The 27,610-nt window shown below is 36.4% G+C and overlaps 1 protein-coding gene across 3 annotated transcripts in view; it reads left to right on the top strand.

The window, feature by feature from the left end:
• LOC134281287 (delta-like protein 1) overlaps window positions 1-27,610 on the top strand; it is a 58,775-nt gene that overhangs the window by 5,768 nt on the left and 25,397 nt on the right. The window contains exon 2 of one of the 3 annotated variants that reach the window (XM_062763768.1): window positions 9,444-9,521. The gene's annotated coding sequence lies outside the window, so the exon portion shown is untranslated. Of the gene's footprint in view, window positions 1-9,443; window positions 9,522-19,642; window positions 19,724-25,700; window positions 25,816-27,610 lie in introns of those variants that run through there. The other 2 variants (XM_062763770.1, XM_062763769.1) reach the window with 2 other exon arrangements.

The following is a 27,610-nucleotide window of genomic DNA, read 5'->3' as shown; positions in this document are numbered from 1 at the left end:
CATCCGAAGCAAGCCTGGAAGTATGCATCCTTAGATGTATCATCTATGCAAGACTGGTCATTAAAGAACTCATAGTTCCTTGGAAATGAAACCTGCACCAAAAACTTTTAACTATTCACTCAACCGGAAAATGTAGGTCAGATTCAGCATCCGAAGCAAGCCTGGTAGTGTGCATCCTTAGATGTATCATCCATGCAAGTTTGGTCAACATAGGGCTTATAGTTACTTGGAAATGAAACCTGCACCAAAAACTTTAACCTGTTCACTCAACTGGAAAATGTAGGTCAGATTCAGCATCCGAAGCAAGCCCCCTAGTATGCATCCTTAGATGTATCATCCATGCAAGTTTGGTCAACATAGGGCTTATAGTTACTTGGAAATGAAACCTACACCGAAAACTTTAACCTGTTCACTCAACCGGAAAATGAGGTCAGATTCAGCATCCAAAGCAAGCCCGGTAGTATGCATCCTTAGATGTATCATCCATGCAAGTTTGGTCAACATAGGGCTTATAGTTACTTGGAAATGAAACCTGCACCAAAAACTTTAACCTGTTCACTCAACCGGAAAATGTAGGTCAGATTCAGCATCCGAAGCAAGCCCCCTAGTATGCATCCTTAGATGTATCATCCATGCAAGTTTGGTCAACATAGGGCTTATAGTTACTTGGAAATGAAACCTACACCAAGAACTTTAACCTGTTCACTCAACCAGAAAATGTAGGTCAGATTCAGCATCCGAAGCAAGCCCCCTAGTATGCATCCTTAGATGTATCATCCATGCAAGTTTGGTCAACATAGGGCTTATAGTTACTTGGAAATGAAACCTGCACCAAAAACTTTAACCTGTTCACTCAACCGGATAATGTAGGTCAGATTCAGCATCCGAAGCAAGCCCGGTAGTATGCATCCTTAGATGTATCATCCATGCAAGTTTGGTCAACATAGGGCTTATAGTTACTTGGAAATGAAACCTACACGAAAACTTTAACCTGTTCACTCAACCAGAAAATGTAGGTCAGATTCAGCATCCAAAGCAAGCCCGGTAGTATGCATCCTTAGATGTATCATCCATGCAAGTTTGGTCAACATAGGGCTTATAGTTACTTGAAAATGAAACCCACACCAAAAACTGCACCAAAAATGTTAACCTGCTCCAAAAACATTAACCTGGTAATTCCTTTGCTGAAATTGCAGCATCTGAAACTTTGTCTGGTACAATAAAACACACTAAAACCATCTTCCATGCATGTCTAATCAGTATAGGACACAGAAGTAATTAAAAAGAAAACTGCTCCAAAAAACTTAACCTTAACCTGGGACGCCGACGCCGACACCGACGCCGACGCCGAGGGTATCACATAAGCTCCCCCCAACTTCGTTGAGGTGAGCTAAAAAGAGCCACGGTAGAGTTCTGAAGGAATTTCACAGTAATTTCTATATTTGGTAACCATGGTAACTCCTTTTCTTGAAATAAAACCAATAAAGTAGAATTGTGCAACTTATGTACCCAGTTTGAGTTTCATGGAAATTGGATTTAAAGTCTATAGCTGTACATGTAAGAGGAGTAGAGTTTTGAAATAATTTCAAAATAATCCCCACTTTTAGTAACCATGGCAACCCCATTCATAAAAATCAAAAGGTAATAATAAATCATGTTTCTTAGTGAGATCTACTTGTAAATCCAATTATATTACAATCTGACTAAAACTGTGGGAGGAGTAGTGTTTTTGAAAGATTTTTCTATTTCAAAAAAGTTCTTTTTCTAGTAATCATGGCAACAACATTCATTGAAATCAAAAAACAATAAATTAAATTTTGTAAGAAATAGAATAATTTATTATGTATCTTAGTGGTCTTTAAGACTACTTGTGTACCATGTTATATTGAAATTGGATTATAACTGTAATAGGAGTAGCATTAAAAAAAAATTGTTTTTAAACCAACAAACACATAGTTGTTCAATGGACATTTTTATAGCATTTAAACTCTTGTCTCTGACCAGTAGAGCTAAATAGCTGAGAGAGTGAGACTCAGAGAGAGAGAGAGAGAAAGAATGATTCAGGTCCCTGCTGAACAAACACAGCCAGTATTTCTGTCACAGCTCAAATACCCTGAAAAAAAGACAGAAAATACACCACTAATACACGATAATCAAATTCCTATTTGATTACGTTTATAGAATTACACCTCTTCCTGAACGTCTTAAAACAGATTAGTTCAATTCATAATAAGCAATGAAAACACGGTGGAACAACTTACAGAATAGTTCAGTCGGGCCATGCTGGCATGTTATTGTTGTGACTTAAGATTCCAGTTCCTTTCTTCTGACAGGCATACAGTACAGGTAACTCCTGCCTGACCCTGGCTGGGTAGCCTCCCCCTGACTAGCGGGGCCTGTTGTTTTTACCACGCTAGAGCTGCTTTGAGGGGAGAGAGACAAAAGTGGAATGCATCAAACAATGAAATTAAATGGGCGCACTAATAGTCTCAGTATTTAGACAATTTATTTGACAATGCTTACTAAATTTTAGAAGATAACTTAATATTTGTACAAGGGATTACAAGATTACCTTAAATATCTCAATTTAATAATAAAACATGGGTAATCGAAAAAACATTCCTGCTTGCCTGTTAATACATTTATAGAAAGGGCAATACAGCCCACAACAGTTTTTTTCAAAGCCTGACAGAACAATTCACACCCTGGCATTCCTCAGTGTATAATTCCAACTTGTAGCTAGATAACCTGTACATGTACAGTTATCATTTTAAAAAAAGTGAATTTTTTTTTTTTTAATTTTGGATTCAAATTAACAATGATGTAAGAATTCATTCTGGATTATTACACTGGATGTTCAGTTCTTTTAATGGGGTAAGGCAGTTTTTCTTACAAAGTGAGGGACTGTAAAAACATTCTTATTATTAACTTTTTATTACAGTTGAGTTTGATTGGAACCAATCAAATTAACATACCTTCCACTTTTAATAGCAATTATGTTTCAAGCAAATAATGTACACTGTACAGAAGTTTTTCTTTTTTTATATTAATTGTGTGCATGTCTTTTATCATTAATTTTTAGGAGGAGTGAATTTTTCACAAAATAAATAATTCAGGAGACTCAAGAGTTGTGGTAATTCCCTGCCGTTAGTCTTTTTTAAATGTTTTTAATATGATATTTATTTATTTGTGTTATAAATGTTAACATATTAGTGTAGATTTCTCATTATGTACGACTATAATTGTGCGACATTTTTAAGACGAGCTATGATGGACGACATTGACAGGTTAATTCTGATCCGACACATGACATCCCCCACCAGTAACTCACAATTACCTGTGTTTTTTCACCTTCTGTCACAAATACACAGGTAAAATAATTCAGTCCTGGGCAGATTCAGCCATAGGTGAGTTACTATAAAGGCCAGGTAATTAATTACCTTGATCATTATTCTGATATCGATGGCGCTCATTCGGCTAGAAAAAAACCCATCTCAATCCCCAGGTTACTGTGGGCAGGGGCCGACCATCTTATAGGTGGGTATCCTCGATGACCTGTTGATAGCTTCATTATCAAGTGTCTAAAGAACAAAAATATGTCCATAAATTATTGCATGTTATCAAACATAAAAGGCTGAGGTGTCAAAGCTATGATAACTAAGCATGCTCCAGGCATTGAGAGTCTATATACCTTTGTGTCTACCACCTGGAACTACGCGGCCAGATAGAGTGACCACTGATGACCCTTACTGATGCAGGGGCTTATAATCAAAGGGCGACCCACCCATAATGCACCCGCCTGTACTGAAACCTTAGAGTCGGGGTGCGCAGGTTGGGAATAAATAGCGGAGGAAACTGATCAGTATTGATTATAACATTGGAATGCAGCGCAGTTATAGCTTACAAAGTAACCCTGATTCTTAATGGTCTACAAATGGAATAATTACAAATAATTAAGCCAGCATGGGAGATGAAAATACCAAGAATGGCAAGACTACGGAGAACACACAACTCAAATTTTATGACCATATAAAACTATTATTGAACATTAAATTTCTTAACTTCAAAGACGGGTCTGAAATTTGATTAATTCTGAAGTATTTTGATATTTTATTGAAAGTTTGATGAATTTCTTTAGATTGTGTTGATTTATACTCTTATAGCAGCATTAAAAGCTCACTCCAGACCCGCTGAAGTAGCAGCCATGATGAAACGAACAATGGCTGCGTTCTTTGTCACATTAAAAGGCTGAATAGCTGGGTAAATATAAAGAAAAACACTTCACGTTCTCATTTCCTTTGTGCAGATTGACACAACACTGTTAGGGCTGGAGAAATAGAAAGTCTGATAAACTTCTCACAAAATAATCCAAATATTTCAATACGGATATGTTTTATCAACTCCTGTTTAAAAACCAAAAAAAAATTCTATAAAAATTAGTTTTGGTGTATTAATGTTTTTAAAAGTTTATATTGTGTAGTGTCCATTCTTAAATAATTTCCTAAACTAATTTGTACATTTTTTTTGGAGGGGGGGGGAGGAAGGGGGGTATAGCTGCACTAATTTAAAAACATCAAAGGTGAAACTAATATTGCTGCAGTTTCACTTCCTCCTTTAACAAAACAGATGTGTATTGATAATCTATTAGAGCTGTCAAATTGATTAGGGTTCTCTTTTAATTTTAACCATTTAGCTTGAATATAATCCAGTGTGATATATCACTTAAAATATAACTCCACTAAACAAACAAATCGCTGATTGGGTGATGGCTTCTGTGGCCTCATTCAGCCAGCCTTCTCTCCGATTCCCTCAGGAAAGGGGGATAACTTGTCTACGTAATTTGTTCAGTTAGCTGGTTCAGTTATCCAGTTTATTTAGTCAGTGCAGTTAATAAGTACAGTTATTCAGTTTATTTAGTTTATAGTACAGTTAGTCGGTACAGTTATTCAGTACAGTTGGTCGGTACAGTAAGTTGTAACATTTTTTGCCCATAATCTGTTGCCAATGAAAGATCAATATTTTACTGTATTTTTCAGTGTGTTGAAGTAATGTCTTTGGGGGTATGACAACGATATTCCATCTTTTATTCACAAATCAAACAAAAATGACATCATTGAATTTCTTTAAGCACTCAGTGTTTTATGCATTTGGTGACCTTAGATCTTACTTTCCTACATTGGCCAATTTAAGGACAGATGATACATTCCTAAATGATGTATACTGGGTAATTTTTTTCTAAGATTTGGACACTGAAGTACTGTTAGACAATTAGAAACTATTATGGAAATCATAAGGTAATTTAAAGTTTTATGTATTTTTATACATTACAAAGATATATAGAACAGATATCTGAAGAATGTCTAGTCTTTCCTTGAGATTAAATTCCAACCTTTATTCAAGATTTTTGAGTTATTAAAAAAATTACTAACTTTTCTCTTCTGGTAGTTTCAAGGACTTGCTTTTCAGAAAATTTTGGGACAAAATTTTACTCTAAAAAATCCAATTTACAGGCAAGTACATATACATGCAGTAATATAATTTATTTGTCACTGAACACAGAGTCTTTGTTTCAATATTATATGGGATTCCATGTAATATCTTTATTTTAATGGTGCATTTCTGATGAACTAGATCAGGTGCACTAGTGCAGCAGATTGAAAATGATCCTGATGGAATGATAAAAAGTATCTGAAAAATCCCTCATGGAAAAGAATCACCCTGCAGAAAATGTAATAAAGATTTCATTTTATCACGAAGAAAACAGAAAATTGGAAGTCTATTTCATTATTATTATGACCTTCTCTTGATAAATGAAAATCATATTATATTGAATGATCACTGAACTCTGTAACCTTTTCTTCCCTACTGGTTGCTTTTATCTCATACAAAATTGTCCAAATATCAGAAGACATTTGTTCCCCAGTCAATACCATAAAATATATATAATTCATTTAAAATATTTTTTTTTAAAACTGTGCAAGTATATTTTTCCACAAATGATATTAATTTATGGGGTCATAAATTTTCCAATTAAAGATTTGTCCCAAATTGTGCTGAAAGTACATTAAAACCAAAAAAATCAACATCACAGTGTACCTCACTGGAATAAATGACCAACTAAAACTGGGTAACAATTATATTGTCATAATTGAGAGGTGAAATTTTAAAACAATATCAAAGTTTTTTTTTTTTTTTAAATCACAAAGCTCACTTGATCAGAGATCATGGTGGCCTTCATAAAATTATTTTAACAAGTGCAATTTAAGATTTTATGTCTAAGCGTGACAAACATGGAGCTAGTCTCCGTTTTGCTGACCGACAGCTTCGTCCAATATTTTTAACACTCAAGTAACATCATGAGATGACAACATCAAAAGTGATCTATAAATCAAAGAAAAATAAAATAAATTTACTTATTCCAACCAATTATTTCCCGTTCTCATATAAGACAGTTTTCATAATCTGTGTCAAAAGCATAATACACTTTGTCATTATAATATAGGTCTCAGATTTCCTCGTATGATGGTTGAGTGGTCAGTTTTGTTGGTGACCTTTGAATATTTTTGGTGGTCAAGTAGTCCCAACACTGGCCACATCACTCACTCTGTCTTATCAGGCTATCTATAACTGTCTCTTCATTATAGGTGTTGATTGTCTCCCTTAGAGGTATGAAAAATAACAGCATTATCTGCCCCTGGGCTATGGCTAGATCACAGAAAACATCATTACCCTTAATTAAGTTGTCAGGAGAATTCATCTGCTAAATAATGCTTCACTTAAAAGCAAAAGAGTTGGAGTTTTGTTTTTTTAGGAAAAAATCAAAGAAGTTGTCATTAAACAGCTATGTAAATTATGCCACATTTACTGCTATTACTAGTTGCTATTACCATAAAAACTCATCCTGCCTCCAACTCATTCTGTGGTTGAGGGGTTAAATTAAGAAAATGGCTGCACATTCTCTGCATTGAACATGCTGCAAAGTGATAAGTATTCGATTTAAAGACCTCATTCCGTGGAATCGAGATCGGATAAACCAGGGAATAGTCTTTGAAGTTCGCAATAAAGTACACTATTTGCGGGACACTGGACTACAGCCATCATGTTAAAACAAGTCCTTACATCATTACAATGTGTTTATATTGAGCACTTCCAGCAATGTAGTAAAATACAACATATTTCTGGTTAATTTGGGTCTCATTCAGGGCATTATTTCTCACTTGAAAGTAATTTAACATTTCATCAAACTTGCAGATTTTTTAATGGGAATTTTTTCAATGAATTTTCAGCATCATTGAATCCAACCTCAAAATTTGAAAGAGAAAGATACTTCTATTGTAAAGATATTTAAAAATACTACTGATTTTATGTTTGGGAAGAATTTGCTATAAGCATCAAGAGTAAATAAGGAATTTTTCCCCTTTATTTATTTATTTTTTATGTATCTTTTATTGTGGTTGAATTATAAGTTAAATAAAAAAATGAACACCAAAATAACCTTCAGTTACATTAGGCCTATCCTCTTGATATCAAAATATCTAGAATTGTGCAAATCTAAAAATCATGTTCCAATAACCTATCTAATTAATTTTTAAATGCAATTTAAGTTAAAGAGAAGATATTGGATTTCAACAAGTCATTTTAAATTCACACCATTCTTTGCCTGCGATAAGACCACGGAGCCTGTAGTACAAAAAAATGCAATTCAGTCCTCAAATTACTGTTTGGTTCGATGTATAAATTGTATAATCACAGTCAAGAATATGAACCTAATGGAATATTTTATCAAAGATAAGTCCTCCAAATTCTGAACTTGTTTATATGAAGAAAAAAAAATTAGGTCAATTTTTCGCTTGGCTGGTGGGACTGGGAGGAGACAGGGCATAAAGGAGGGCCGCTACAGTTATCACCTGTTGAGGAAGGTGTCCATTAGAATCCGAGCCCAACACACACCTGTCGCTCAGGTAAAACCTATACAGGTACTCCATTTAATGAATGCAACATGGAGAGGCATTGATAGAGAAAAAAGAAACAAAGAACATTGCTTGATCATTGGATAAAATTGCTGGAATTATTCGGAATATTAAATGTTTGATATAATTCTGTAGTATTGATTACAAGGCATTGCATTGAACCCTGGGACCCCCGACAATAAACCTTTTTCTACATGCATGTTATTAGTGCCTGTAATAATTGCCCTATTAATTTCTTTTCTACATGGTTATTTTTTCACCATCGATTCTGCCTATGGGCTAATGCACAAAAGCAAGCCATGCATGCAGGGAAGCCATAAATCGCTATTGTCATATTTCATTGTTCTCGGTCATCGATGATTGAGCCAAACCAGGGATGACCAAGCTCTGAGAGAATTTTAGCTTTCTGGGATTTTTTTTTTCTTTCGGACTAACAGGCCTAATTCCGGGTAGATGACAATTGACTTAATTCTATCCGACAGGTTCGTTTTTGTTTAGGGTGACAAGAGAGAGACTTTTGAGCTTTTTACATTTCGTGGGAGTTTTCAGTGATTTGGATTAAATTAGAATTCTGTAGAACTCAGTTGGATTAAGATAACACACAAAGGTAAGGTAGTCAAAGGATATTGAACATGATCTCCAAATAACAACTTATCAAATTTAATGCAATTAATGACATATAACAAAATACCCATGAAATACATGAATTTATTGGAGGTTTTCTAATTACAAATTTTTTTTCAGCCAAATTTTTTAGCTGTGATTTGAGGCAACCTGTAGCTTTTTCAGAAACAAAGAATAAGAAATCAACTCAAATTTTGTCAAACCCTTTAAAAAAATTTTGTTTTGATATTTTTTGAATTAAGAAGTAATATAATACTATTATACTATCATCTTTTCAATATACTATAAGGCAAATTCAGGGCTTAATGTTATGGGAAAATTTACAGATTTTGAATTCAATTTGTTTTCTTTATTTCCTGCTTTAGAATAATTCCCACTTATTGTAGATTTTATCAGGACTTTTTAACAAAAAACCATAATCCTTTTAAATAGCAATTATTGTACCCCATTAGCTGAGGACAACACCGACATAAAAAAACATATTAATAAGAGCCGTATTATTTTCAAATACACAGAAGGCGTTTATGCAGATAATTTAGGCTTACAATGATGCTCCGTATTCTGATGTCATTATCCGTAATTGGATTAAAGTGATTTAAGAAATCTGGAAGGGGTCTCCTTTTGACTTTGTTATCATACTTAACAAACCATTTTTACAAAAATGAGGCAAATTTACTGAGTTAGTTTACATATCGGCTAAATTTTCACTGAACATTTATTGGTGAAGAAAGTCCAGGCCCCTGTATTTTTACTAACTGCACATGTATTTAGCAATATCTTGTAGGGTTAGGACTTTGATCATGTGACTTGCGGTATCTTTGGATTGTACGGTTTTCTTTATATTTACAGAGATTGGTCGCAGGGATCTAAATGAGATGTCTACAGATTAAACGGCAATACTGAACAAACACCGCCATCAAAGGGGAGGTAAGTCTAATGACCATAAGCGGGTGATCATTCATAAATCAGGGATCTCCACCAGACATACGAATCATTTGTAGACGGTCACCAAAAACTAACACAGGCCTTGTAGATTAGCCGGCACAGTTACTGTCTTACATCAAATTAATGATTTATTATAATTTTATTGGCTTTTGTGAGGGATACACAATTGGATCCAAAATAGAAAGGGAATTTTTTTTTTATTGCATTGGAGATCACATGAAATACCATGTACAAATATTTAGTAGTGCTAATGTAATTATGGAATATATTCTGAATTCTTGAATTTCCTTATTTTACAGAACCTATAGATTTTTAACTTTTTATTTTAAATGAATACATTTGCTGAATTTTAACTTTTACTTTATCTATGTTTAATAAGGAGCATTCCAAGTTATTAATGTTTCATGTGTAAAACTTCAATCAGTGCTGCAGATGAAGATTTTAAATCTACATGATGCCCGTTATGAATTTATATTCATCTCCTCTTGTAAAACTTGACAAAATTCTTTTTTCTATGCTATACATGTACATATGTCTGTTTAAATACATCAAATCTAATGAAGGGTGTCCCTCTTAGCATGTGATTCTGTCTGACTTATTTCCCTTCAAGTCTCCTGCCTACTAGGAAAAAGTATTGTCACTAACGCTCATCCAAGAGGCCTGAGACTCATGGGCACTTCACCCAGCACAGCAGGGTAAAACCCTTGAGTCGGGACTTGTGGAGTTTCCTGATTTAATTAAGGTGAGCTGAGTCCTCCAGCTCCTAGCTCCGATGTAGAGGGCGCTGCTACTCGATATGGATTATCTGTCACTCTGCAGCATTCGGTGATGGATGACCCTTCTAACAAGGATACTCCGTTCCTCGGATCTCCCTGTCGTGTTTGTGGACAGATCCCGACATGCGATATTCCACAGAACCAGAGCCATGTCACGAACGGACTGACAGATGAATGTGTTCTCATCCAAGGTTCTTCCGGGATCCCTGGCAGTGAAATATTACTGTTAAAGGTTCCTACAAGCTAGTACACCATTCCAGTGATGTAACATGCTAATGCAACACTCTTTGATTAAAGCGTTTACTTAGAGACCCCCCTACATAATCTCTGCCGTCTACCCACTGTGGAAAGCTCTACATCCCTCCGTACTTGTTAACTGGGGCAAGCTGTCCCTGAGCCACTGGTCCTTTACTATAGTTAGACTGTATCAGACCCATTTAACAACAATATTTTATCCTATTACACCAGTTAATAGCCCCTACTCTAGTTATCAGCTGCATTGTTCTGTATTTACAAAACAATTGGCCATTAATTTCATCCCATTGATTTCCTATAGACTGATAAACAGCTTTTAGAATTAGTCATACAGAGTTCAAGTGTGTATGTAAAGAGACGGTTAATAGAAAATTTCACACCTCGAGATTTGGAGGTCTCGGGCTATTACGGAGGTCTCCAGGTATTGTGGCACTCTTATGCTAATCTTCCACTGCAGTATTCATAAGATGTTTCCATGGGACAGTGAACTGAAATTATATGCAAAAATGCATTAGTCCTTCAAAGGCACAATGGATTTTACTTGTATAATCCAATAACATTAATTTTCCCTCTTTTTTTGTGAAATTCAGATCCTATTTTTTCCTTTTCAAAGTGTGAAAACTGTGTCATCTTTTATGTAAACTAGTGCTAATTGTAACGGGGACCGTTACAGATGTTCCCCAAACGCTCCCCAACTCCCTTTTGGTGCCATATTCCCTGTAAGCTGCATTAAATAAGATTAACTCTATGCATCTGAGATTTTAACAACATTTACAAAGAAGTGTACAAAAATCATTTAAACTTTAGCATTGCACGCGTGCACATGTGAATGCATTTGCGTCATGACCATATCATCTTGTCTACACAATCTATATTTTTAATACACTGAATATTAAAGTATTTAATCCAAAATTATTTAAAAAATACGCTCATACAAGTGTATGTTTGATTTTACCATTTCACGTGCATGCACGTGCATACATGTGGTGACCATACCTTCTTGTAGAAGTCCATTACATCTATCTAAATAAGGGAGTTATAGCTGTTTAAAGTTTCAGCCAATCAGATTGCAGCACATGTACACGCACGTGTATGCATGTGCATGGTGACCATACCTACTTGTAGAAGTCCATTATATCTATCTATGTTCCAGATCCCATCCTGTTTGGTTGAAAACCAAGGGAGTTATAGCTGTTTAAAGTTTCAGCCAATCAGATTGCAGCGCACGTGCATGCACGTGTTTTCATGATAATTGCTTTATTTCATGTTGTAGGATATCCTAATGCATGACTATGTTCAAAATTTCAAAGGATTTCGTCAAAAAAAGAAAGTTATTGAGACTTTAGTTGCAGCCAATCAGAGCGAAGTGCACGTGCATGCGCGTGAGATCATTTTCATCATGTCATCATGTCTATACTACTGATATATCCTCACATTATGAGTTTCAAAGCATTTCATCTAAAAATAGAACAGTTGTGGCTATATCTATTATATTGGTCATTTCACATGTTGCACGTGCACGCTCTTGCAAGCACGTGCGCGCAAAATGACCTTGATTCCGCAAATCTACATAACATGTCTACTAACCCTAAAAAGGTTTTACCTACATCGGACGAACAGTTTACAAGATCATTCCCGGACAAAAAAGTTCCAGGAAGAAGAAGAAGAAGAAAAATAATAATAACTAGTGCTAATTGTAACGGGAACCGTTACAGTTGTTCCCCAAACGCTCCCCCAACTTCATTTTGGTGCTTCATTCCCTCTGAGCTTCATCAAATAAACTAAACTCTATGCATCTTAAACTTAAACAACGTTTTTCCTAAAGTATACCAAGTATATAGCAAATTTTTGCATTGCATGTGCGCACACTTGCATGCATATGCGGAATGACAATATCATTGTATACACTATTAATTCATTTTAAATTAAATGTATTAATATCAATGCATTTAATCAAAAAGTATATGAAAAATACGTTAAACAAGTGCATTTGTAATTATACGCAACGTGCACGCACGTGCATGCATGTGCATGATGACCATACCTCATTGTACGGGTCCATCAAGACTTTTATGTTTGGCTGAAAACCAAGGGAGTTATTATAGCCATTTAACGTTTTAGGCAATCAGATTGCAGCGCACGTGCATGTGCGTAATTTCATGTAAATCATTTTGTATCATATCGAAGGATATCTTAATGCATGATTATGTTTTAAATTTCAAAGTATTTTGTCAAAAACCGAATAAGATATTGAGATTTTTGTTTCAGCCAATCAGAGCAAAGCGCACGTGCATGCGCGTGCGTTCAAGGTAATTTGACCAATTACTCTTGTTTATAATACTAATATATTCTTATATTCTGAGTTTCAAGACATTTCATCAAAAAATAGAAAAGTTACGGCTATATCAATTATATTGGTCATTTTACATGTTGCACGTGCGCGCTCTTGCAAGCACGTGCGCGCAAAATGACCTTGATTCCGCAAATCTACATAACATATTTACTTACCCTAAAAAGGTTTTACCTACATCAACTGAACAGTTTACAAGATATTCTAAGTACCCAGGAAGAAGAAAAATAATAATAAGAAACAGAGTAAAAACAATATGTTCCCCAACTTCGTTTGGGGAACATAATAAGAAACAGAGTAAAAACAATATGTTCCCCAACTTCGTTTGGGGAACATAATAACCACTTGATCACTCCGTCCATACCTTTCCCTAGCATTGTGTGTTTCATTTCAATTTCTATTGAAAGCCCCCCAATCTCTTTTCCATAATAAAAGCCAGAGAATTGGAGATTTTCCACCCCAATATTTGTAATTGTAATGCAGAGAAAAGCAGAGAAAGATTATGTGCATGTCACACAACACATCATCACATTCCTACGACACTGTTGTCTGCCAAAGCTCAAATTACAATAATTCTAAATAAAATTTTCCTCATGCGAAAATTTCATACCTGTGAACACTCCTTTATCCACTAATTGAAGACTTACAATTAAAAATAAATAAGATTTATCACTACTGATTCTTTACAAAATTCAAAAACAAGTAAATTTTTAATTATTTTATAAGATGGGTAATGTATTCAAAATAATCCAAGATTGAGCAAATACTATTGAAAGCATCAATAATACTATGCAATACTACCGGGTAATTAAATCATACATCAGAACTGCAACACTGCACTGATGAATTTCTTTAGCAATCTTTCACTCTGAACTTCTCTCTTCTTTCAAGATGCTGGGAATTAACTCATTTAGGACAATTTTTTTTTTAACATTTTCTCACCTGCATAAAACTTTTTAAAGTAAGACATATACGTAAAGATAACTGAAATAAATTTAAATGTATGCCTCAGTTTTTACTTAATTCTCCTCTCCATTAAGTTTAACCCCCACCCCTAGCCCTACCCCCACCTCCTCCTGTTTAACTTTCATTTGTTTGTACGTCTTGCCTTCTATCCCTAGTCCTCCATTGCTAATACTTTGATCATAATTTTTTGTACAATATCACTTTACCGATCTTGGTTTTGATTTTAGAGCTGTTTCCAGAAAAGTTAGAACAATAATCTATGTCAACTGCCGTCCCTCCCTAAACCCCAATCCGCGGATTAAAAAGAAATTTGTGAAATCATTGCCGGATAAAATACAAATGCGACTGTTAGAAAAAGTTCAAAATGTCAAAAATATTTAGATAAACATCCCCCAATTTCTTAATTCTGCCAACAACACTGATTGTCTCCCTTGGTCGTAGCCATTCTGCCTTAATGGAAGTAAATGGACAAGTTTGTCCAATACCAGAACAAATATTATCTGGAAAACATTAATCAATGGCCTAGATTAGACAAATGCATTTCAAGACCAATCAATATTTAGCTACCTAATCACAACAGCAAAATATAAATACTGAAACAAATTGTTCGCAACTCAGTCACCCCCTTCTTGTCCCTTCAAAGTTCAATTTTGTTTTTCCCTCAAAAGTAAATTTTTATTTCCTTCTACAGACTTTAAAATTCTTAAACAAACTTTTACAAAAGCAATTAAAGAGTCAAAAAGTACAGAGCCGTAACAATGAGATAGAGGCAGCAAAGCAACACACTAGAGGTGTTTCTATAAAAAGACCAAAACTGTAAATGGAGAAATTAGGATTGCTAAAATTGTCTGTAATTCACACGCAGCAAAGAAGACTAATTTTGAAAAAAAAATTTATCAACATTGCTTATTTATAAGAAGAAGTTGAATTATGGGGGAAAAATTACTTTTGAAACGTCTTTTGATGAATTATTGCATTAACCCAAAACTATTATAATTGATCTGTTTTACCATTCAACTATCATTGCAAACCAACAAAGAAAGACATCATACAAACTAATGATCTCCACATTCATTTTATACATGACAAACTGAAAATATTAAAATACAAAAATATAAGAATTAGGCCCCAAAACCAGCCTGGCTCCAAAATCAGTCACATTCTATCTGAGTTATCTCCCTTAGAACAGCTGTTTGACTTTCTCACTAGCTCAAGGCATTCTTAGTCGCCTTTATTGTATTATCAAAGTAATGGCAGTCAATAATTCTGAAAAATAATTCTCTGGAATTTAATCAGAACTGCAAACATTTAGCGGCAAGCAAAAGATTGGTGATGCTGTTTGATTGTTTGAACATCATTAATAATTAACGAGTCAGTGTTACACAAAGGCAGAGAGAAGGCTAGACGCATTCTTATTGGGATCCTTTTGAATTGCGGCAGAAATTTTTACTAGGTAATGCCTCAATATGGCTCAATTAACTTGTGCAACATGCATGAAATAGCAGATTCCTATCTCCTGGGAAAAAAAGATAAGTCTAACCCCGACTGTCTTGGAGCAAAGTTCGTAATTAATTAAATAAAATGTGGTAAAATTATTAACAATAGTTGTCAGCCGTAGCGATATTTTCGAGTCACTCTGACTTATTAAAATCATGACCCGCTATATCTTTATGACATAAAACTAATGTTTATATCGCAATGATGACCAATGAACAGCTGACAGAATTTACAGATATCAGTTCTCTATGTTATCTTCCTGTCTATTGAGTGCGTTATTTCAGAATAATTCCACAATGCACTGTTAACACTGTTATGATACAAACAGGGGGGTTTCCATTACAGAAGAGACAGGGATTTATAAAAAGCGCAGCATAATTACGGTATTTGTATATCTATTTATATACTCTCCGTTATATCATTTCATCCACCCTTCCCCTCTTGGGGGACAGACAAGTAATGAGCCGGCCATGTGTCTAAATGAAGCCCCTTTGCTAATCACCTAGTTCTCTTTTAAGACCGACTTCAAACCCCAAAATCCCCCCTGATTATCCTGACTAGGAGTCAATTAGTGCTTCAAAGTCCCCCCTTAATGAAATTAACCTCCGACAGAAGACAAACAATCAAAGCTTAGGTTACGGAACCTTAACATCATCATATGCCACATAATAGCTGACTTCGAGACATCTTATGGTAAAGGCCAGACCTCGCAGCAATTACACAAACACTGCTGGGGCTTATCTTTTTTTAAAAAAAAAATTATAATATAAGGCGACTCCATTATTCTTTTGTACAGAATAAAGTTCACCTGCTTAGAGATCGCTCTGTATTTTTCCTCTTTATCTCGCATGCACTCGGAGGAGAAATTGATGTTTACAAAATACTCCAAACTTTAAGTTTATCAAACATGAGGGAGCTCTCTGTAAGTCTATCAAAATTCTTCTTGTACAAAAAATTTCCTGTTTTTGTGCAACTTCTAAAAAAAACAAAAACAACTTAAAATAACAGGATGATTTTTTTGACACTAAAAAGTCTTCTTTTTTTCTGCCTATCCATTTTCTTCTGAGAGAAAAAAAAATTTTTGATGAGAGAAAAATTAACCAAAATCTGCTGAATTTAATGAAGAGCACAAAAGGAAATCTTCAAATCAGTATTTACCTTTTTCTTTGATGGTGAGAGGAAAGTATTTACAAGACATTTTATAAATATTTCTACAATCGGAATCATTCTCACAGCCTCGCGATGGCACTGATAACCCACATCAATGTGAAGAATGGTCGCTGGCAGGGAAAAAAAGTTTCCATTTTTTATGCTTAAAATGATCTACATGGATTATAAAAAAAAGAGCTGGAAATGAATTAATGTGCGACGTTTTATCTTATCACAAATATTACTTTAACATTCTTCAATTTCTACTTTCCCAAAAAATTAGATTTTGATGCCTACTTAATACTCGGGTAATAAATAATAAAGAAGACATCGGCAAGTTTTATCACAACTCAAGAGCTGCAGCTTTGGAACGGAAAATGAAGTGCATATTTAATAAATATCACCTAACATATATCTAGGTCCCATCAAATCCGACAGATGCTCACTCTAGAGAAGGCAGTTAGAAATGGAGCTCGCGATTTCATTTATAAGCTCGCGATTTCAGACTCGACTAAGATATCAGGAGGCAGGGGAGGGTGGTCTCCCCTTATCTCCGGGTACCCCCTAGGACTGCTTATATCAGGTTTAGTCTCCCCTGGGATGGGGACATGGGTTTTTGTGTTAATGAGTACAAATTTTATATCTGCCCAGGGACGCTCTGCATGAAAAATGGGGCCTTCTATCTTTATAATTTATTAATTTGTTTAAAATTAAAAAAAAACAATATTTGTTGCTTTGGTTAAATAAATACACATTATTTGGAAATGGACCCATAAATGCACATGTAGAAAGAATACTTGCCTAACTATTCTTGCAATATTTTGCAAAACAGAAGGATGCATCTCTCCATAGCAGGATGAAACAGGTACAATGAAACCACATAAACATGTTACACACATTTTCTTTTTTTTTTTATTTTGCCATCTTTCCAATATACCTTGTATGCTTCTTTCTAAAACTCAGCAAGTTGGCTGAGACCAAAATATGAGAGTGAGAGAGGGAGAGAAAGCACAAATTCTGCACAATATGCCGCACCAAGATAGACATGCCTTCATACAGGGGGAAAAGACACCCCTCCCTTTAACCCCTTACATGGCACATAGGCATTTCTACGCCTCTGACTTGAAAAACGAGATTAGTGTGAAAAAACATTTATAACTCCGTTAATACTGCAAATATCAGAATAAATCTTACACCGTTTGAAAGAGAAAATAATTACGATAAAATAATATATGGAAATTTTTTGTATTGGTTGTACCAGTTTTTTGCTAGCTTGAGATAAAGTTTGCGCACAATTTGAGCGATTTTGCCATTATCAAAATCAATGCAGGGGTGACACCTTCTATGTAAAAATGCTAAATTCTGGTGATTATCTCCCAACCTCACCCCATCCCCCAAAATACTTCAAATTGGTTTGTAAAAAAATGTACAACATGCTCATAATTTTCAAAACAACAATAACATATTTTTAAATATATTTAACTAAGAAAAAAAAATTGAATGAAACTCATTCTTGAATAAATGTAAAATTCCAGCATGATTCTGGTGTATTTCGTTGCCATGGCAACTGAAACAATACTTTTATAATCATTTTCAGAAATTACACAATACCTGCTTTCAGAATATATACTGTAGATCACTAAATTTTCGCGACACCTTATTTTCGCGAGATAGTCATTGACACTTGATAAGCTAGACAAAATTTTCACGAATTGTGGTTATTGCTCTATATAATCTTATGGAATACTATTGTACGCGAGAACTTATTTTTCGCGAGCAAACTGTCTCGCGTAATTACGCGAAAATAAAGTTCTCGCGAATAAAAAGTGATTTACAGTATACATTGGTATATACAAAAATTACAAGAAATACTCAAAAAATGCATTGAAATCTTAATATCAATTTGTCTAGAAATGCTTAAAATCTTTGCCATGGAAGGGGTTAAGGGGAGATCCCCCTCCTTATAGGAGGAAATCCCTGATCCCCCATATATACCTGGAGTAACTATTGAGGATCCCCCTAGTATTCACTTATCACGGGCCGTCAGCTTTATCATGTGTGAAGCTCGAGGAAGCTCCAAACAAATCACTCTTATCAGTGATGTTACATCAGCTGTTGTGTTTCATTTACTTTTTACGTTATGGCCTACAGCTTAAGTGATGAGGCAATTTGGGCAGTGCAGTTCTTGTAATAGAAAAAGCTAGCAATGAACAAAGCACATGCCCTCATTTTTCACAGAGAGTTTATGAAGATTGTTTGTAGGGAATACCCCCACCTCAGAAGCTAATCTCTCCTGACTTTGGGGATGGCCTTAATTAAAACATCAAAGATTAGCAAGGATTACCTGTGAAATTGATCAAGCTCACCATTACACACAGGTAAATAACCTGCTCTCCCAGGTGTGCATGAACATGCACAAGTAATTTTCTACAAATTCACTACAGGGACAAAATTGGTCAATGCCATGCACCCTCAGGGTCTCTTTAATGAATTTGCCAGAATTCTCTTTTGCCGCAGATAATTTAATGAGCCACGCGATTTAGAACGGTCATTTGATGTCTTGCATATAAAGCTTCTATCAGCATCGAGATGCCAAGAAAATTAACTTCTGAGACATTTCATGCTGTCTGAATTTTTTCTTTTGTTTCAGTGCAGGGCTGATACTGAAACGCCCTGATATAAACGACATAAAAGTTAAACTAGTACCCTAGGTACTAATGTTATCACGACCTCAGACAAGTACCAGACTCAAAAGAACACTCTTCTTCTTTAATGGATCACGTTTCTACTTTTTTCCAACAGCGACTTATTTCTAAATTGAACTAGTTTCATTTTTTTTACTCAAATTTTAATGAAAACCAGATTTCTATGAAAGATAATGAATTTTTGTAATTCCTTCCTTCCCCTTTACACAATATAACCGTTTTAGAGGTGACCCTTGACCTCTGACACCTGTATGCCAAAAATTTGTAGGCCACTCACAGGTGTATTTCTAAGCCAAGCTGGAAGACGTAACACACTTGAACACGCAGCAATTGTAATCATTTTTCTAAGATTTCCCAGCCTCTGTGTGATGTGCTACAGTCGATCAGCTGAGCGTTTTGTCTGGTGTGTAAGATTGTTATAGACTGGGAGCTTAAACGGATTGATCCAGAGGTCAGAGGTCGTAACAGAGAACTGCCATCAGAAAGGTAACGGCATGCTAATCAGTCATCTGTCAATGTCCAGAGTCACCTCCCCTGTAAGACGATTTTGTCTAGGTGGAGCTGCAATCAGGGAACGTCGCCCTCTCTCTGACACAAGTAACTGTTACATTTCTCTCTCGGCCGTGTACCGGTTTTTGGCACGCGTTAATTCTGAAGATTATTCACTGGTCGCTATAGGTTGAATAACAACAGATTTCTACGGTGCATGTTACTGTAAAATTCTGCCAGAAATATATATCTCCACAGCCATTCAAACATTTCTAATTAGTTAGTCTAATTAGCGATTCCCTTGTATTGTTCCCTGAATGCCTTCTGATCATCAGTAGGATCGTACTATCCATTAAGTATTAATAACCAGATCACATTAAACCGACCTGATAAATATTTCCTCTTTTGATTTTTTTGTTGTTGTATGTAAAAGGGCTTGCCTTTTCTATGAAGGCGTGATGGAAGTCAGTTAAAAACATGTCCTGAATTGACTCTTGATTTCAGGTTAGTTCATAGAAGTAGAGTTTGCTTAATAATCCTCTTAATACAGTTATCATTTTTTTTCTCCGTTTGCACTGAACTTCATGACAAGCAGATATATTTTTTAATATTTATAATAATCATTTACTACAAGTCTTGTGTGAGGTCATTATCTCGATGACTATCACTAAATGTCATCTAAAATTTCTAAGCATCTTTTTGATGGTGTAAAGATCAAATGATTCTTTTGTTTAATTTTTTTATTAAATTTTCATTCTTCTTTGACTATATAAAGACTGCCTGTGGAATCCCTATCCTGTGTGGCATCCAGTGGGTGTTGCTGATAAAAACACCACCAATGAAGGAGCCACCAAGTGACATATGGACTCAATCCCTGAGTCACTCAGTGGCTTCCCCACCCACTAAGTACGTATTGACTGTACTGGTGGTTCCCAGACTCATTCCTTGGTGGCTTCCCACCCAACATGTACTCTTCTCATTCTACTGTCATGGTGGTTTCCAGATTCCAACAGCATTTCTGAAATGTTCTGACAATTTCCAGTTACCAGTGAATTAAATCTATCTGCTCTGTTGTCTCTGTCCATGTTTATAGTCTAGACATCTAATATTGTGAAATCATCTATGGCTTTTTCTAAGAACATTTGGAATTGAACTAAGAAGTCCTCAACTTTGTTTTCAAAATTATTAATATATTGTATAGATACCCTCTCTTGCTATTAACTGGTCAAACGACGCAGTGTTGTTCCTAAGAGTTGAAATGGCAGGGGACATTAAAATATGAGATGGGGGTCTGGGGTTGCCCTCCCCAACAAAGCCATATGGGAGTACAATGATAACTAGGGGATCAGATCATTATAGTATGAGAAACTCCCTGCCCCCCCCCATCTTATTATAAAGGGGCAAAACTGAAAGGTCACAACTTTACTGTGACAGAGGTCAGGGTGCCAGTTGATGATCTTCCATTTCCCTTGCTCCCTGTGATCAAAGAGTGTGAGTTGTACTGCCCTGACATTAGGGACTTGTTCACTATCAATGGGGTGTGAGATATACTACCCTGACATTAGGGACTTGTTCACTCACTGATCCCTGGGGTGTGTTGTACTGCTCTAACATTAGGGACTTGTTCACTCACTGATCCCTAGGATGTGTTGTACTGCCCTGCCATCAGGGACTTGTTCACTCACTGATCCCTGGGGTGTGAGTTGTACTGCCCTGACATTAGGGACTTGTTCACTCACTGATCCCTAGGGTGTGAGTGCCCTGCCATTAGGGACTTGTTCACTCACTGACATTGTTGTATGAACTTGTTCACTCACTGATCGCTAGGGTGTGTTGTAATGCCCTGCCATTAGGGACTTGTTCACTCACTGATCCCTGGGGTGTGTTGTACTGCTCTAACATTAGGGACTTGTTCACTCACTGATTCCTAGGGTGTGTTGTAATGCCCTGCCATTAGGGACTTGTTCACTCACTGATCCCTGGGGTGTGAGTTGTACTGCCCTGACATTAGGGACTTGTTCACTCACTGATCCCTGGGGTGTGAGTTGTACTGCCCTGACATTAGGGACTTGTTCACTCACTGATCCCTGGGGTGTGAGTTGTACTGCCCTGACATTAGGGACTTGTTCACTCACTGATCCCTGGGGTGTGAGTTGTACTGCCCTGACATTAGGGACTTGTTCACTCACTGATCCCTGGGGTGTAAGTTGTACTGCCCTGCCATTAGGGACTTGTTCACTCACTGATCCCTGGGGTGTGAGTTGTGTTGTTCTGACATTAGGGACTTGTTCACTCACTGATCCCTGGGGTGTGAGTTGAGCTGTCCTGACATTAGGGACTTGTTTACTCACTGATCCCTGGGGTGTGAGTTGTGCTGTCCTGATACTGGGACTTGTTCACTCACTGATCCCTGGGGTGTGAGTTGTGCTGTCCTGACATTAGGGACTTGTTCACTCACTGATCCCTGGGGTGTGAGTTGTGCTGTCCTGACATTAGGGACTTGTTCACTCACTGATCCCTGGGGTGTGAGTTATACTGCCCTGACATTAGGGATTTGTTCACTCACTGATCCCTGGGGTGTGAGTTGTACTGCTCTGACATTGTTCAGGCACTGATCCCGGAGTAAATGCCACAACCACTGGCACCAAGCATCAGGCATTACATGACTTGTGACATGCTAGAGGAACGTAAACACGGGGTAAGCCGGGAGAAACTACTCTGTGTTGCTGCCATGTATTCTATCTGTTGAGTATTGGCAGCCCTTCTGCCAAGAAAACAGGTCATATACTAAATACCTGTACATAGTGGCATTACCTACATAGCGATATGGCACTGGGATATAGTTCTGCTCCACAACACTGTTCTAAATATCACAATGATTTTTTTTATGCGTTTGATTCTGTAGAGGAAATTATACTTGCAGAATACTAGCAGAAAATTTGTCGATTCAGAGGTTTTTGTTTAAGGAATGGAACAAGGCACCTGGCAGACATTTCTGAAAGCATAAAAATCTCTCCACCCTTCCTGTACAATGCTAAAATTAATCGGAATCTCCAAAGTAGCGTGACAATCCTAAAATATGCGGCAAGTAGCCAGACCAAGAGAATGCGTTTGGAGTATAACGGGTGCCAAGAAACGATCTCATTGAAACCCAGCCACGAGGGGGGGTTATAGGGTTATACAGGGCTATCACAGGTGAAATGAGGGTTTACACCCCAACCACAAGGAAGGGGTGGGGGGTTACAGGGCTATCACAGATGAACAATAATGATTTACAAGGCTGTTATATGTGAATATGATAAAGGGGTTAGGCAGGGTGTCACAGATGAATTGATCTCACAGGAAGTAAGCTCTTCTGTAAATTAAACGTAATGCAGAGCACATGTGAAAGCCCGAGACCTAAAACAATAAAGTGAAAAAAGGTGAAAGCCGCCATGAGCTTCGTAGGGGTTTATTTTAGCATATCCCCCCTCTCCATAAATCACCTAATCTCTGATGTAACATGGAAGATGCTGTAGTCCTTATCTCCGTGTAGATTGTCAAACCAGGAACCGAGAGAAACTCGTATCAGAAAAACTTCAAAATCTTCAAAATTATTACAAAAAATCTTTATGATTTAGGGTTCAGTCAGTTTAAGAGCACCCCTCATCGAATAAATACACCAATAAAGAAATACAAGATAGAAACCTCAGGAAAATGTAATCAGATGATTTGCACCTAACAATATTTCAGTGATGATTTAGAGCGATGTACCAAGTTTGATGCAATTTGATAACGAGGAGAGGTAGAAGAAAAATGCATTAAATTTGAAAAAAATTGCTCTGCCTCCACTTATCTCTCCCACTTTTTCTCTCATCTGTTTGTTTTCCCTGATCAAAATGCCATGAATTACCTCTTTAAAAATAACAAACAGAATGTCTTTTCTCTGTTGAATTATCTGTGGCGGTGTTTTATTCCCTGGATAACACCTCATCCTCCTCAATTTATTCCCGCAGACCTATGTCGATTTCAGTCAAGCATGTTGGAATCCCCTTACTGACTGCAACCTTAGAGCAAGAGTCTCTCCATATATTTCCTCTGACTTTTTTTTTAACTATCTAAAAATCCATATGTTAAAATTATCTTGTATCGTTAAGTGAAAATGATCAAATAATTTCTAGACTTATTTGAAAGGACATAAGGTATGCAAATTTTCAGGACATCAAAACCTTGTTAGACTCATGAGAAAGTGAACTTAATTTAATTAACTCACTCGCTGTATTTTTATTATTAAGTATTTAATAATGTCTGAGCTTGTGTCACATTGAGAGGATATCTTTATATAGCCCGACTCCTTTCAGTCCCGCCCTGCTCTTGGTCTGCGGAGATTTCTCAGACAGTACAACAGACAAACACCTCGTAACTCTGAGCAGTAGAGGGGTCTCTGTGTTAATTTATCACGGCGACCCGAGCGGGAAGAGTCCATGTCTTGAGCACTCTCTTCCTTGGGTTAAGTTCTCACAAGAATACAAAAACCCGACCAGAAACTATCTTTGTTCTCCTTCGATCTTGATCATCAGATGTTTTCAAGGTCATTTGGCTCGCACTCATGGATAATTCAATAAAGGCCGGGTTTTATGCATATTTAACAACAAGTTAAGACATTGCGTGATTGAGCCTCCCTCGGTTCATTCAACCCTCGGATGGAGTTACGGCCCTTTACACGAAGCCAACAGGTGTACGCTGTCTACCTGGAATACGCAGCATTTCGTTGATCGGCTAAGTTATGATGTACAGTCATGTCACACAATAGGCCAACAAAATGAAAAAGAAACATTAGCCACAATATTTCACGGGTGAAAGATTCAAAGAAACCCTCTCAAGTACACAATCAATTAATAATCGAGTTCCTTTATTCCAGTCTGAATGCACCTTTGATTTGTTGGGATGTTAAATTCAATGAATAAGCAAATACAGTTACTGAGTATGCATTCATATAACTACTTTCATTTTTTTCTCTCTCTCTGATAAAGGCCTATACATCTGTCTTTTATCCGTTGTTATCGGTAGATTGTAATTTCTTACATTTTTAACATAAAGAATAACAGATGGTAACATGTTGAACTAAGAATCGCTATTTCTGTAAAAGATTGAAGTGAAATTTTTGGGGGGTGATCCACCAGTTCTAACACAGACCCTCCCTATTTATAGAACATTTACTTATTGTTTCACATATATATTTTTTTTAAGGTCTACATATTCTTAGATTAATATGGTTTAAACATGAATGGCTGATATTTCCCACAAGGTTTACTTTGGGATTATTGGATAAGCTTGGTCTCCTAGATAAACATCACTTTATCACATTGTTCATAGCTTTTCTATGTTATTTTTTCTTTCTTCATTAAAGCCCAAACATCCATATTGGAAAACATATAAAAAGACTTCACCCATGGCTAGATGCATCATTAAGATATCTAATGACATTTCCTTATTTACAAATAAAAATCTCACTACAGAAATTGATTTGCCATGGACAAGTTTGTAGTTTTTCCGACTCTATAGTGACTCTTCTCACCATTCAGTTCCCCTTTGTCTGTTGGTCTGTCTATCTGTCTTTCAGACAACTCCTTTGTTATGATGTTGACTCAATTAAAGACACACGAACCCTCAATCAACTACTTAGCATTATCTGGCCCATTCTTCGGGTGTTTACTTTGTTACACTGTTCAACTATTATCAGATCTCTAAATATTTCCTCCAATAGTCTTTTAATCTACCGTTAAATGCTAAGAAGTCTATCGCACCTCCTCCTTTTACCTTGGAATAAGGGGAAAAGTGTATTGTGTTCCCAAATTGATAAATTCAATCTGCATTCCATATCGGCAGTGTGTTATCAGATTGGAAGAACCAATACACTGCTTTTATTTTCCCACGGTCTGCTCGGCTATTTATATACCTGATGATACATACCTAAGTTTCTCCTGTCAGCTGCTTGTGTTTTCTGGAGGTAGAGGCTGCTCTTGTGTTTGTCGGAGATTCACGGAATTAGCAGATAGTGTCTCGGGGATTCTAATTAGCGAGATTAATTACTAGGTTTCTATCAACAGGTAATGATCTTAATTATCAATTTCAATCAACGAGTAATGGCCTCTTAACCGAAAATTTTTTTTCTTTAAATGTTTCGCTGCTAAAGGTTAACCTCTTTGAAGTTAAGACAAAAACGTTTTCATTTAGTGGACGAAAATCAGATAAATATATAGACTGAAGTTTTTAAAATTGATTTTGATTTCCAATCTTCTTCTAATGTCATTGAAATCTAAATTCTATCCTTTTAACTTCTAAACACTTACACTTGATGAGTTAGTGATAAATTTAATGGGGGATAAGACTTCATTTATAAACTCCCACAACTCATTTAACTTACTCCCTGACAAATCATCATCTAAAGAAAAGAGAAAATCGGAAATTAACAAAATAATCGCAAATGATCAGACCAAAAGATTAAAAGGTTTAAAATCAGAAAGTTATTAGCTGATTGAAATAATTTTTTGGATACATGTATTCCTATCTGATTTAATGAATTTCAGGATTTTTTTGGGGGGACTGAAGGAATTTATGGATATGAACAGTCTCTTTTTTTGGTTTGTTTGTTGAGTTTTCTTTAACACTTTACAGTCAGATTCTTAAAATACTCAATATAAGGTCTAGTTACTAAGGTTATATCACAAACTAATATTAATAAAAAGCTGAAGGAGCAGGGATAGGGGGTGGGGGGCTCTCGGGAGAAATCTGACATTAAAGGGGAGATAACTAGAGAGTCCAGGTGACAGAGAGACAGACACATTCCTCCGCTATCTCCGGAGTTTACACCTGAGTGTCATCACAAAAACATTTCGATCCTAAAACAAACAGCTCCCAGCAGGACAGGGCAGTCCCAGACCGACAAAGTGGAAAGTTTGTCATTCTGAGGGGGAGGCTCTCAATCAATGGCCGCGATAGAAAAACGGAAACATATACCCGGTCTCCAACCAGCCCTTCCCAGACCTATCACTGGAGCTCCCTCAGCCAATCACCTGAAATCTTCTTTGTCAGCATGACTCGTTAACATTTGGAGGTACTTGAATTATTGACTATATGTTGATGGGAGTCTCATTCAGATGATCAAATTTACATGTAACAGGCCACATTAAATATTATATATTCCACTGCCACCTCCGATATTCCTGTTCTCCATTCAGTAGGAACAAAAGCCGTGTGTAATTTCCTGCCCGTATCGAGTGACCTTTGTTAGCGTTACTGACGGGTAACAATAGGACCCGCTCCCACAGCCGGGTCATGTGACTACCAGCAGCAGGTTCATCAGCATGTGAAGGAATCAACCCCCCACACACAAAACACAAACTGTTGCTCAGGGACAGTCCCTTATAACCATCAATCCTCCCCGCTATATTGTGATCAAAGGGCACCTGTCTGCCCTGCAAGATAACTGCTACGTAAGGAGTCTTACTGGTGAGGACTTTTTTTCTTGTGGTTTCAGCTTGTTTGGGGACCGCTTGGTAAAGTTATCCTATGTGCATTCTCTTCTTTTTCATTTTTATCCCCTTATTTATAAATCTCAGGGATGGGTTACTTTGAGGAAAAGTTGGGTAGAATTTATTACTTGGATGCTTCAAATTGTATGTGCACTTATGGCGGACTTCATATTTTAGCGGCTTAGGAGTGGACGACAATGCATTCATTTATGAATAACACTAAGAATTCATTTAGAAATATACTCTGTGGCATGGACATATTATTTAGCAATAATTCATGATGATGCAAACAACTCGATACCCAGTAATTGCACTATATTTTAAACATGTCAATGTAGACATATTTTTGCATTGACATTAAAAATATCTG

Source organism: Saccostrea cucullata, unplaced genomic scaffold (assembly GCF_032062105.1).
Source record: "Saccostrea cucullata isolate Sc308-1 unplaced genomic scaffold, CSIRO_AGI_Scuc_v1 ctg214, whole genome shotgun sequence".
NCBI classification, from domain to species: Eukaryota; Metazoa; Mollusca; class Bivalvia; order Ostreida; family Ostreidae; genus Saccostrea; species Saccostrea cuccullata.
Note: the sequence above shows the minus strand (reverse complement) of the source record. Positions and strands in the feature narration are given on the sequence as shown.